This window comes from Tiliqua scincoides, chromosome 4 (genome assembly GCF_035046505.1).
Source record: "Tiliqua scincoides isolate rTilSci1 chromosome 4, rTilSci1.hap2, whole genome shotgun sequence".
Taxonomy (NCBI): Eukaryota; Metazoa; Chordata; class Lepidosauria; order Squamata; family Scincidae; genus Tiliqua; species Tiliqua scincoides.
This window is the reverse complement of record NC_089824.1, coordinates 35,093,685-35,102,831: the sequence shown is the minus strand read 5'-3', so window position 1 is coordinate 35,102,831 and position 9,147 is coordinate 35,093,685. Positions and strand designations below refer to the sequence as shown.

Genomic DNA, 9,147 nt, shown 5'->3' with positions numbered 1-9,147 from the left:
CAGGTTCAAAGGACATGAGTGGGAGAACATAATAGCATATGTTCTCTGTACAGTTCCCATTAATTTAAATGAGGTTACATGAGAGAATCGATTTTGCCCAAGGGTTCAGTTCTTAAGGTGGCTAAACAAGCACATCACCATTTTGTGATGGTTATGCACCAAAGGCTGTTACACTCATTAATAACGAACTCCCTTACAAGAACTTTTCTCAGAATGCCAACTATTCTGTGCCTTACATCATTCTCCACAATGATCAATCTGAGCTATTAAAAGATTTTTTTAAAGTGTCACTTCAGTAAGTAATGAATTACTAATTCCACAATTACTTTTACATGGCACTGATGATACATTGCTTGTGATTTAAAGTAAGTAATTACTAGAGTCAGAAATTTCATTATTAAATTATGTAATTCTTTAGAAGTCATATTTTAAACTTCAATAATTTTTATGAGTGCCTCATAATAAAGTAATTCTACAAATGGTTGCACATTTATCATTTGTAAAAGGAGACGATCTTCTTTTTTGTTTTCTGGGTTTTAAAAAGTTTTTTTAACAATAGAAAAAAGAATTGAGGTGTTTCAAATGGAGATTTTCCAAGTTTGAAAAAGTGTGTACATAAAACTTACTTCTTGATTCTGAGTCTTCTTTAGCGTTTGTCCTGTGTGGTGGTGGGGTCTGCTATTTTGGATCAAAGTTGCCATTTCTGTCAGTCACGGGCTTGGTCTGGGTGTAGGCGGGTGATTTTCATGTCGCCATGCAGCATGTCAAGCCAGGACCATGTTGGTCGGCCCTTCGGTTGTTTGACATTGACGTCTAACTGAAGGCCCTTCTGCCCCAGAACACGGCCATACAGTTGAAGCTGCTCTTCTCTCAACTTGTTTGTGATTGGAGCGACACCATACAGCCGCCAGATGTCGTTAGTGTGGATGTGGTCAAAATGAGTGAAACCACTGATCCAATGCATCTTTGTCTCCATGACACCAAGGCAATATTTGGCTTCTCTTGTCATCTGCCAGCATTCAGCTCTATAGAATGCGACCGGCAAGATGACCATCTGGTAGATCTTCAACTTGAGATGGTCAAGTGATCTTCTTGTTGCAAAAGACACCAGTCATCATTCACCACTTTGTCCAGGCTGTGTTTTCTTGCACAGTGGTCTCATGACTCAGGCTGCTGTCAGCTGCAATCATCAAGCCAAGGTATCGGAACGTCTCAGCACATGGCAGGTCAACGTCGTTTATGCGGATTGTCCCAAGCTTATCGGGGTCCGTCGTCTTGTACTCCGTCTTCTTGACACTGAGGGAGAGGCCAAACAATGTGAGACGGTCTCTCCAAGCTTATACTTGCTGCTCAAGGTCCACCTGGTTGTCGGACACAAGAAAGACGTCATCTGCATAGAGAAGTGTCCATGGCACTGGTTTTTGCAGACTGTGGGTGATGACGTCCATGACCATGATGAACAGCAGTGGAGAGAGTGCCGAGCCTTGGTGGATGCCGATGATAATGTGAAAGTCTTTCGACGTTCCAGCAACAGCCTGCACATGACTTTTTGAATCCTTGTACAAGAGCTTCACCCATCAAACAAGTTCTTCTTGCATTTCTTGGCTACACAACGCGTAGTAAAACTTACTTCCTGATTACAATTATTAAAAATGTTTCTGACTGGACATCAGGGATATTAAACTACTCTGCAACTGGGGTGCAGTGACCAGTATGTATGGTGTATCAGTCTGATTGCATTATACTTGACTGTAGTATGTTCAAAATTTAAATTCTTTCGTATAGAGCTCACAGGATCTTTGTGAGGATAAAAACAGCATGTGGAAATGTGTTGTAGAAATAACTGATAATGGTAAGTAAGAGAAAGGAGTGGAAAGAAAAGCCCCAGCAACCAGATGAGGCGTCTCAGAGAAACAACCCCCTTTTGCCCTCCCCTCATGAGCATTTAGGGTACATCTTGTAATTCAAATCCCTGTGAATGCTCTCTCATGCATATGTGGGGCTTCTGTACAAGGAGGTGACCTTTTTTCTCATCAGTGATGCAGGCAGTTCTTTTACTGCAGACAGAGCTGCAGTGGTGAAATTTTTGTAGGTGAAGGTGTTTCCTGCACATATCAGAAACTACACTGATTGAAAGAGGTGCATGGGGTGGTGGGTTAAACACAACAACACAAGCAATGCACTGAGGCCTTAAGCAACTATAGTCATTCTGCCTCGCTGCTCCCATGCGCAGGGCCAGCTAAAGCTGGAATGGCACCTGAAGCGCACCAAATTCTGTGTTGCTCCATTTTGTATGTACATGTGCATTCTCGTGTGCTAAAAGGCGCCCAGCCTCCTCCCCAACGCTGTTGCCACTTCCGTCTTATTTTTGCCACCCTCATTTCTTTAAAACAAGCTCGGCAAAAAGTACCTTGGGAGTGGAAGAAGGTCCTCTTCTGCTCCCAATATCCTCCACATCTGGCCTTCATTAGAGAAGATGGGGAGGCAGCAGTCCTTTTGCCAATGGCTCTCCTTGGTTCACCCCACACCTGCGCATTGCTGTTGCTGCCCTAAATGGCTCCGATGGCAAGAGGGAGAGGCTGTTTTCATGGCGTGTTGTTGCATCTGCAGTACTCACTGTGCCACTCCCCTAGTTATGCTACTGCCTTGGACCTCTGGAGAGGGTTTTCAAGAGCTGTCCAAGGGAAATGGGTTGGGGAAGAGCGCTGCGCAAGCACCATTGTGAAAGTATTACTTAGGTGACAACCCAAGAATGACAACCAGCTATTAAATATATAATAGTAAACCCTCTTGTTTTTAAATTGTAATGAATGCTTCAATACCACTTCCATTAAGTTTCCCCTACAAAGCTGACATTTTTCACCTTCCTTGAAGTGACCTGAGAAGAGCATCAATTTTTGAGGTAAATATTTTATTAGTTAAGGTCACCAAAAAATAAAAATAAAATAAATTGCCTGGCTCATCATTGTAATGTTTTCCAGACCCAGCAATCATTGTGGTTGTGTCAACAGCAACGTGGCATATTTTATCGCCTTTGTCAGTGCATCAAGTAATCATAACTTGTCAGATGCGAAGCCCTCTTTTTTAATTTCACGTAATTATGAAAGCAACTAGAAATAAATTGTGTCTGCTTTAATAATACATGGTAATGTTTTACAGATACTTCAGAAAACTAAATTGCTTCTGCAGCATTAGTGTAATCTATTATATAACATTAATATGCATAACAGATGGCTCTCAGAAGAGTAAAGAGGGTATTATTTTGATTTGATTTTAATTAGATATATATTGTCTCTTCCATCATATATTACCCACACTAATACTGTAAGAAGCTTTTATGCATAATATTAAGAGATTTATTGCACTCCAAACTTTTAGATGTCATTGGTATCAGGATTTTATACAATGTTAGGAGGTGGGAAAATACATTTGTTTCTAGGGATTTTTTTTTATATATTCAAAAATGATAAAAAGCTAGTTCTTGTTCAAAGAAGTCCTTGATTTAAGAGCGTGCTGTCATTTGGGAGCAAAAGTTTATAATTCTCCCATTCTACAAATAGCTCGGCAACAAAATTATCCCTTTTTATTTTTTCCCATTTGAATCCCACCTCTGTCTAAGAAGCTCACTAGCATCATCACAGTTCTTACATACTGTTGTTACATACAACAATCCTCTAAGGTGGGGTGGGCATCTATGTGTTCAGTTAGTTTTAAATATTGTGCAATGCATTCCCACAGATGTGCATAAAGTGTTATGCTGTAACAATAAAATGTATAAATGGATCAGCTGTCATGAGAGACAGTATATATTCAGTGGCCTTGCGGAGGCCACTGGGGGTTTCCTCTGGGGAAGTGGACTTTCATCCCCTTCCCCTGAGGAAAGCCCCAAGCCCCACAAATGGGGCTTCTCAAGTCTGCGCCAGCTATTTTGTCAGTGCAGACAAGAGAACCTTTGGCTTTTCAACCTGACACAGAAGATAGGATCCAGCAGATCAGGGCCCTGGAGGTCCTTCTGGGTCAGTTCCTCTACTTCTCTGACTTCCCCCAGGCCTTCCCCCACCCTGGAGAGCCTCCCCCACCTCACAAACCTGCACCATCACCATGTGCGACTTACCATCGGGCGCTCATGTGGCATCCTCCATCTGGTGGATGGGGCCCAGCACCAACTGGCCTGGTGCCTGTGTTCCTACTTGGAGAATGCTGTAAACATGCTTTAAGACATGTTTATGACACCCAGTACTAGTACTGGAGCTCAGCACCAGCACTAGGGCTCAGAGGATTGGGCCCTAAGTACTGTTGCCAACTAAAGTTTTGAACCCAGGTTTTCACAGTCCAAATCCAACTCTCTTCTTGTGCTCTTGTTTTTATATAAAAGAACATTTTGGGATGTAAGCCATAGATGAACAGAAGAAGAAAAGGTATTAGGGTTCCAGAGGAATATCTCTTGCAGTTCTACACCCTGTATAACACTTTATAGGGTGCTGCGTTAAAGTATGAGAACATAGTGAATAAGGAAGATGCCGGATATAGTGTATAAACTCTAGTGGGCCATAAAAAGGTATTATGGAGACAAAGGAGTGCCTATATATTCAAAATGTGGTTAAAAATCCTCCCAGAATTCTACCATTATAAGGTCTGAAAGTTCTATTCATCATAAGATCAGGTCAATTTATCCTATTCATTTGACAGTTAGCACAGAAAATCCACCTTGTGAGGGGTATAATCTCACCCAACTTCAGAAAATTCCAATGACGAATGACTGAGTCATAACTGTTTTGCTCTGAAGCAGGTACCTTCACATGGTTTCCAAACCTTTCTACCCACCGTCACCCACCAACATATTTTAAATTTCTTCTTTTGACAGTTTGGATCATGTCAAAAATCCAAGGATATTGCAAGAGTCTGCTCTGTCTTTTGCCTGAAGAAAATTCATTGTGCAGTTTTGAAGTGATGAGGCTTTAAAATCCCAATATTCAACCACTACTTAACTAAAGGCACACATAATTTGCCTGTTTGGTGGATTGAAGTTACCCTGGTGAAACGAGTGTTGCAAGACAAAGGTGGCTATAAGTAGAGCAGGTAAGATGCAGAAGAACATATTGGCAGAGGTGCTGCATCTGCATGCGATTATACTGTTCTATGTTATGTGCTGCTGTCCATGCAAACATGTGGTGTGATGCAGCATGTATTTGTGAACATCATATTCCATGTGCATACCATGTTGAAGTATTTTTTTGTGTATGCTACGTGATGCATTTTAGCATCATAATGAAATGGTGTGCTCATGAGTGTGGCATGTTCCAACACCTATATATGTGTGGCAATTTACAGAATGTGTGTTGCAGCATGTGTGCAACGTTTGGTGGTGTGCATCTGCCATGCTATGGCACCTCTCTGCATGTAGTGTGTTGCCGTGTCCATTTTCACATTGTGGCATCATCTAACTGTGGTTTTGTGGTGGCAGCATGCACCTGACAACATGCATATACTTTCGTTTGCATGGGATGTGTTGCAGTATGCATGCAACAAGTGGTGTGCGGTGGCAGTGTGTATTTATGCACAATCTGGGGCGCATTAGTGAAGACTGAAAGCACCTTAAATAAATTTAAACCAAAGGTTTTTTAAATGTTTGAAGGGAAATGAGATTTTGAAGTCTTACTTATGCACCCAGAAGACTTGCTGTAGATTTGGGTTCCTTTTTTAATGCAACATTCTAGCAAAGCACTTCTATGAGTCGAATTGGCTTTCAGCTAGTCAGTGAAAGTGCACGTTTTGTTCCAAACCTATAGCTGATGATATAGTTCTTATCAAGGCAGCCAGCAAGTAGCCTTTCCATGAGCAGAATTCTCTTTGCATTTACAGAGGACACTCCTATTTGCATAGTGACCACCTGGCCGTGGGAGCATTAACCAGGATGCCACACATTATTTACATACCACTTTTTAACTACATAGCAAAAGAAAAGCACTTGTTTTACTGAAACTTCTTTGATATTCTGTCTTCACTTTTGGTACTTTCAAAGGAAACCTTAAGACCAGAGGGAAAATATCTTCCCTCTAAACTCATCTCCTACAACCACTTTGATGTATTATAAGAGCATGTCAAATACTGAGAACTGTTCTTATCACTACTCACCTGCAACTAATTCGGGTTGAATAGTAACTGCAAAAAAGTCTGCTCACCATTTGAAATATTGAGCCATCCTACTGGCTCTTTCAGTATTTGCCAGGCCCTGACTATATTGGCACAGATTTATTTGGAGTTCAAATTTAACTCCAAAATGTATGTTTTTAAATGAACATTGTAGAAAACAAAAACGATTTATAAAAAGGTCAAATGCTTTGACCTTTAAGAGGAACAAAAATCTACCATAGCTCTGGCTTCACTTGGTTGAAATAAGTACATTTTGACCATGATCACTTGGAAGCTGGAGAGTCCCAGAGTGAGAGAGAAGGAGGTTGGGAGAGTGAGTGCCAACACAGTTGGGATTCAGGGAAGATAATCTGGGAGACAGATATCTCCTAAGCAGCAGGGTCAGTTCCAGAGAGCTTTTTGTCCCCTTCTACCTAAACTGTGTGAGCATCAAGAAAGTCATTCCATCACCACCATATACAAAGATTTTGGGCACAGAGATGGTCTTTGGAATGGACACTGCTCTATACAAACATTGCTATGTAATCAGCCTCACATCACAGATGATCTGAAGGAACAGGAAGTGTCATAACCAGAGTATGTGTGGATGTTGGAATGAATAGTAGAAGACCTGGTTGAAAATGAGGAAGCATTTTCACTCCAGACTCCACCTCCAATTCTCCAGGTGGTCAGTGGTGAAACATCCTACCAGCAACAACACCCCAGTCTGGTGTTCTGTCATGGTCTTCAGTGGGTACTATAAGGCTTCCATTCTTTCCATAGTAAATGCACTGAATTGCAAGGGCAAAAATGACCTTCAAATGCAGCAATTCAACCGAATAGTAGAAGTAAAAAAACAAAACGAATACAGCCCTAAAACAGAAACAAGTTGTAATCAATCCATTTTTATAAAATAAACCTGATTTCAATTAAAACAACCTCTGGAGGTAGACTAATGTATATTATAATAAGTGGGTAAATGTAAGGCGTGGGAAAAGTTCAGACATTCCTTCCAGCATATTGAATCAATTAATAGCATGTACAAGGAAACCCTGATTATTTGAAAGAGTGGAGAAAAATGACTTGATTCTTTACAAGTAGTACAGACTATTATTAGTATTCCAGATAGACTCTGTTCTAGGGAGTCCATCGTAAGCTTTGATCTGTCTGCATCCACAGCTGGAAACTTTGCACCAGGTTCTGGAAGCAGCACGAAGTGACAACAGTCGCCTTAATCAGAAAAGTGAGTTAGTGCTTGCAAATGTTAATCAGTGGATCAAAGAACAAAAGTGAGTGAGTGTGGGGATCTCCCCCCCTCTCAATCTGATTTCATTTCCTCTGGCCCCCAAACAATTAAAGTATTCATAAGACCACGCTTCTCAGCTTACTTCTCTATCTTTTATCTGAAACTGTGCACTCTCTCTGTGTGTGCATTATATATATTATATATGTGCGTGTGGGGACACACACACACATCTGTTCTGTTCATCTGACTCCTACATGTCATATAATGTACACAGTCAAAATCAAACATATTTACTATATGGTCTTATCACAAAATCAGTGATAATGCTGAGTAACCTCTGATTAAGTAACAACAGGATGGGAAAAATGATATTTGGAATTCATGAGCAATTCCCAGAAATATAATTTGACATACAATTAATTCAAAAGATCATTCGGCCCCCTTTGGAAGGGATACTTGTTTATTGCACATCAAAAACAATACTACAAGACCGAGAAAACGGCAACTCGAAAGGGCTGTGGTGGCCACCATCACAACCTCCATTGCTGCCTTTTTTCCTCTGCTATTCCATTCTGCTATCATATTAAAAAATAGAAATCATTCCCAAAATAATAAGAAATATTTCTCACTCACACACTTATCTATCATAAAAATGGATACAACATACTACATCCTTAGTATGCACCTCCAGGACTTCCCCAGGCCTCGGAATGCCTTATAAGGCAATAAAAACATCACTTCTGGTTTTAAGGCCAGGTTAGTACTTGGATGGGAGACCGCTTGGGAATACCGGGTGTGTAGGCTTATACCATAGTTTTTCGAGACTGAAGGTTGCCAACCACAATCTGGTTTTACAATAAAACCGTAACTTTTTTCTTACAGTAATTCTGAGGCCTGCAGAGGCCGCGCACAGATGTGTGCAGCCTCTGCAGAGCTCAAAACACCCTCCAGAGGCGTTGGGAGCACAACTCCCCTCACCCCCAGAGGGCGGGGGTCACCCCCCCCATATTCACGAATTCAGCAATCTGCGATGGATTCCAGAATGGAATCCCTGCAGATACAGAGACATGTCTGTACTTAGGATGCATGCTAGAAAATTGATTAATATTTGAGATTCAAACTTTTTTTAAAATTCAAATTCAACTTAATGCCAGAATTAGACCATTTTGTGACAAGCAGCATCACAATTGGACTGGCGGTCAGGCAGCACTGTCTGAAATGACCCAATACTGCTGCCTGACAAATAGAAGAAAGTTGCATTATGCTGCAGATTATCACCACTGTGTAGTAATTGATAGGATGAAATTCTACCTTCTCCGTGTATGCACAAACATGCACCGGCAATCCAAATGTGAATTTCAGTGACATCAGCCATGGTATCCTTCTGGACCATTTGCCTGGGATTTGCCATGTTAACTATCTGTTCTTTATTTCTTTTTCTCCTTTCTGCCAGTTGAGCATTATACAATGTATTCCTTCTTTGCACAAACTGTACCACCACAAAAGTTCCTCCTTGTGTGCTCCCAGTTTTCTAGACATGGGGACAGAGTGTTGTGCTTCCATGCTCTGATATATGTGATCTGTATTGTATTCCCGGGTTGATCCAGGTGGTGTGCTGTCATTGGCTGCTATTAGTTGGATTCCTTTTGTCCATTGTAGCTGTGAGCAGAGGAACATGACATGGGAGAAGTCATCTGGGCCTCCCCATTGACTCTTATTGGGAATGTTTAATTGATACTGTCTCTTTTGCAGCCAAACCAGCATGCCAT

The 9,147-nt window shown here is 41.2% G+C and overlaps 1 pseudogene; it reads right to left on the bottom strand.

Moving 5' to 3' along the window:
• Window positions 1-688: 688 nt before the first annotated feature.
• Window positions 689-1,586, bottom strand: LOC136648288 (uncharacterized; annotated as a pseudogene).
• Window positions 1,587-9,147: the final 7,561 nt, after the last annotated feature.